Genomic DNA, 5,328 nt, shown 5'->3' with positions numbered 1-5,328 from the left:
TAGAGCTCCAAGGAGATTATGTTGAAAAATAAAAAAAAAATTTACCCAAAAAAAATTGTTTTTATACTTCATTCTAAGGACTTATTGAACTACCCTCGTAAACTTACTTTTTCTACTTCCTCTCCCTAATTGCCTCTACGTCCCATTCCCAGCACTTACTTCAACACGACTACTCACTGTCATTTGTATTCATTTCCCCTACTTTTCCTCAATTACACTCGCTTCTCCCACTTGCTCTCCATAATTGCTTCTACTTTTCTCCTTTTAGTAAGACACACATCTGCTAGTTCATCATCCCTAATTCAAGCTCACCTTTCCTACTCTTTCTCGTTCCCTTTTTTATCCTGTCATCATTTTCGCTCACTTTAGTAGTTCCTCTTATTTCCACTAATTATCCTACCTTTAATTCTGTTATTTCTACTCTTCTCATTTACCCTAGTTTCTCTCCACTCACTTTTCTTACATCCCCTCGTTTCCTCTCCACTTCCATATTTCCCCTACTTGTGCTTTTTGATTTTCCTACTTATTCCTCTCTCATCTAATCACATTTCGCCAAACTTTCTCTAATTCTCTTCCCCATTTTGCCACACACCCTCTCCTCTTATTAACGCTCACTTCCCCTCCTTCAAAAAAGTACGACTTTAATTCCACCTCTTTGCACTCACTTCTCCATCACTCACTTCTCCTACACTAGTCATTCTCAAATCGAATAATTTTTTCTACTTTCCCTCCATTACACTCGATTTTCATTTTTCCTCTATTTAATTTCCCCTACTTTCTTCTCCTCGAACCCCTCAATTTCCATAGTTCTACTCCCCTAATTTTCTCACATTTACACTTAATTCTCCCACTTTCTGTCCTCTAATTTCCCCTTACTCCTCAACTACTAATTTCATCTCACTTTTTATGGTTTGAAAAGATACGATCGACAAATAGTGAAATTTTTTATATTATACGGTGTTTAATTTTAGCTAAGAGAGAGAAAGAGAGAGAGAGGAATTTTGAACAAAGAAAGATGAACTTTCTGCCGTAAAAAACGGCTTTTTTATTAGAAAGGACGAGTTGAACAAAAAACGGTTACATTTTCCGCCAGAAATAATGGCTTCAACACAATAATTGAATTTTTAACAAATTAATTAAATTTGCAACACAAAAATTGATTTATTTTACCAAATAGCTAATTTTTTAACCTCAAAAGATGAATTTTCAACCAAAATACGAATTTTTAATAAAGTATATAAAGTTTAACCCCACTAGTTAAATTTTTTATTTAAAAATTAATTTTTGTTACCGAAAAGGGAGCGAAGTCATATTTAAATATAAAGTTAATTTTTACTGAAAGAAAATATTTTTTAAATAAAATTTTAGACAAAAAAGTTAATTTTTATCTTTTTATATATGAACAATAATTTTCAAGCAAACAATTTGTATTTGAACTAAAAAAGACAAATTTGTAACAAAAAATGGAATATTCAAATTTTCAGTTAAAAAGATTAATTTTAAAGTAAAAATAAAAACACTTTTCATTAAAACAGTTAAATTTTTAACCAGAGAGAAGAATCCTCAGAAAGAAAAGATTACTTCTTAAAAAATACAGTGAATCCATTCAATAGCCCTCCCTTCTATAGCCCTGCCGAAAACCAACGCCACGCTGCAGGTAGGTGTAACAGGAGCATTAAGTCCAACTTTGGCATGTAAACGTACTGCACCAAAATTGGCGATATAGTAGAGTTTCACTGTAGTTAAATATTAAAACAAATAGTTGAATTTTAAAATAAGAAGGGTGAGTTTTAAACAAAAAATTGAAGCTTTCAATTTTTAGTCTAAAAAATTATTTTTCAATAAAAAAAAACACATTTTTAATCAGTTAAGTTTAACGGAAAAAATTAATTTTGAAACAAATAGTTGTATTTTAAACTAAAAAAGGTACGTTTTTAACAAAAATGAAAGATTTACATTTTCAGTTTAAAAGATTAATTTTCAAACCCAGAGATGAATCTTTGAACAAGAAGATGACCTTTTTTGTTAGAAATTCATATTGTGGGTTAAAAATAAAATTTTTTATTCGAAAAATCAAATACTCTGTTAGAAGTTTTTTAATTCAAATTAAATCAATTTTTTCTTTGAATATGAAGCTATTCTTTTTATTTTAGATTTGTTTTCCATGCGGTAAAAATTCATGCATATTTTCTAAAATTTCTTCTTTTTCAAATTTTTGTTGTTTGTTGGGATGATTATTTTGGTTTAAGATTAAATATTAAAACTAAAATTTCTCGTTAAAAGTACAACATTTTAATTAAATGTTACACTTTTTTTGAATAGTATTTGTTTTTTTAGATTTATCATTTTAATTGAAATTCATATTTTTGGTTCAAAGTTCAACTATTTGGTAGAAAATTCCTGTATATTGTTGAAAAATTCTTATTTTTGTTGAGGATTAATCTATGTATTAAAAAATTCATCCTTTTTTCCTTGAATTCAACTGATCGAAAGTTCGTTCTTTTTCCATTAAAAATTAATTATTTTATCAGAAAATGTAGTTATTTTATTTGGGATTGGAAAAATTTTCTTTACAAGTTGCAAATACAACTAATTGTTAAAATAAAGTATTTTGTTAAAAATTGAGTCGACTTCTATCTTAAAGACATAATTTTTGGCCGACAATTGGTCTGTCTTTTTTGTTGAAAGTTTACTTATTTTTGATTGAAAATTGATCTTTCATGGTAGAAAATTTGTCTTTCTTGGACGAAAATTCACCTTGGTTGTCTGCAAATGAACACTTTGGCTTGAAAATTCCACTATTTGTCCGTCGTACTTTTTCCAAGGAGGGGAAGTGAGGGGAAATCATCATAAGTCAATCTCGAGGGTTAAGAAGCAGAAACCTAGAATTATAAACTAGTGCAGTGTAATAAAGTAGTGAGTCCAATATGTGCACGAGCACCATGAAATATTACTCTCTCACCACCTCCTTCGACTTGAGACAAATTATCTTAGCGGACTGATAATTGCAGGTGTTCATATCGGATTCGTATTCTCCTCGATTAGCTCGCAAAAAATCTGACTTGATTCCAATCGGATCTCATTTCGATTGATTTCTTACGGGAGGTCTCGCATATCTTGCCTCTCATTTTTAAACTTATATTTTATAGATGCTTCATTTGAGAGCCAGTTGATTTACCAATTGATCCGGACGGTAAAAAATCTTCATAAGAAAAATAAAATTGCGTCATTTTTTTCATTTTTCACATGAACTCTTTAATTCTTTCTCATTCGTGCCTCTAGCATCCTTCAAATATTTCATCGACTCCTCATCCAGAGCATCCTTCTCTAGAATCTTTATCATACCATCTTTCCAAATTCTTTTACCTTTCATTCCTCTTCTGCATCTTTCCCAAACATACTTTTATGTTTCCCCTTCCCATTGACAGATTCTGCATTTTCTCTTCTCTTTATTTTCTCAATACATCTCTTTCCTTACCCTGTTTTCCCACCCTTCTCGTGCTATTCTTGTTCATCTTTTCTGATACCATCTTTTTGCTAGACACTTTAGCACCCCTTTACTTCTTATCATCATAGACCATTGATTACATTTTGAAATTGTCTTTTTCTATTGCTTCTCTTGAATTCTTCACAGCTTTCTCTATTCCCCTCTCCTATATCCTTAAGACTAAAGAACTCTCTCCTCTCTTTCTTCCGTCTTGTTATTTCTATCGCCCTCAGTCTAATTTCTTCTACTTCCCATGCTAGTACTTAATGCTAGTACTTAATTTATCTTTGTGATTCTCCTTGCACTACATCGAGGCATCCTCCGGCCTACCATTGGCGTCCACCTTATACACCTCTCTTCTAAACTTTCGAACTTTTTCTTTCTCTTCCATCCAGATACCTCCACTATTAAACCTTTCACCGGCCATATGTTGGAATTAGCGCCACTTCCCTATAATATTTAGCCTCCTCCCCTTTGCCTTTTTTTGCATGGAAAACACTAATTCTTTCTTTAACTCTGGCTACTTTTATCCTCTCCATACTCTATCGAAAATTACCAATGCTCATTCCTGTAGTTCTTTTCCTCCATATTTCCACAATTTATTCAGAATCTTACCTTTGATGGGTGACTCTTTATTTTTTGTTATTCTTAACACCTGAACTATTTATTCCTTTATTTTGTCCTCTTCCTTGTATTCTTCTTTACTATACTTTAATCTTTTCCTAACTGTCCTCTGTACCTCTTCTTGCAAATAGGTCACGTATTTTTTCTTTTGAACCATCTCAATATTCTGTCATTTTATTTTATTCTCTCATTCTTTTATTCTCTTTTCCTTCTTTTCCCTTTCTATTTACTACCTTACAAACCTCTTCTTTCCTTCTAGCCTTTTCCGCCTCTTCTTCATACTTTTATCTTTCCTCCTCTTCTTCTTTTCTTTACATCCCTCATCTTATACACTTCTATTCCCTCCTTCACCAACATATTTTTGCTTGCGCAAACTAGACTTATTTTTTATTTCTTCCATCATTATTTCCACCTCCTTGTTTATATTTTACTCTCTCATTTTTAAATTCCGGAACTTTTCTTTAAATGGTTCTTTTTCATTCATTAACCAATCCCGTCTTCCTGTGCTTTTTACCTTTACTTCATTTTGATCCAAATTGTTATTACTTTCTTCTCTCTTTAATGTAACAAAAAACTTTATTTAAAAAAAATGCAATCAGAAAGATACCACGAAATTACAACAAAATATTATAACTGATGTTACTTCAAATAAAAAACACGATTTTTTATGAAAAAAATCGCACAAAAAACACATTGATTTCAACCATGTTTCTTGCAATTGAATTTTTTCTGACAGTAGCTTCATACCAAATTTTTTTAAATTATTGCGTTTTAATAAATGACGACTTATTTTTTACGGGAAAGCACACAGTGGGTGGAATTGCACTTTTTTCGTTTAAAAATGTCCAGAACCATTAATTTTGGTCCGAAGTGTAATTTTTTTTTAAATTCGAGTTTACTAAATTCTGAAGAGTTTGACGCTACGAATTCTTGTATCCTCTTTTTTTTATTATTAATGTTTCCACTCAAAGTATGGAAAAATTGAAATTTTGTAAATAACAATTCAATTAGGTAAACAAATCTAATATTCTGGCCCTTTTGAAAAAAAAGGTTTTGCACTGGAAATGTTTTGAGTTGTAGGACGAATGACTGCAAATTACAAAAATATTTGAGAAGTTAACAATAAACATTGTTTTGAATAATTCTCGTGCCAAAATATTCAAATTTAAGGTTTTATCAAATTGTTATTTTCTTTAATCGCTAGAATAGCTGCGGAT

The sequence above is a fragment of the Belonocnema kinseyi genome, chromosome 1 (genome assembly GCF_010883055.1).
Source record: "Belonocnema kinseyi isolate 2016_QV_RU_SX_M_011 chromosome 1, B_treatae_v1, whole genome shotgun sequence".
NCBI classification, from domain to species: Eukaryota; Metazoa; Arthropoda; class Insecta; order Hymenoptera; family Cynipidae; genus Belonocnema; species Belonocnema kinseyi.
The sequence above is the reverse complement of the archived record's forward strand: the minus strand, read 5'-3'. Positions refer to the sequence as shown.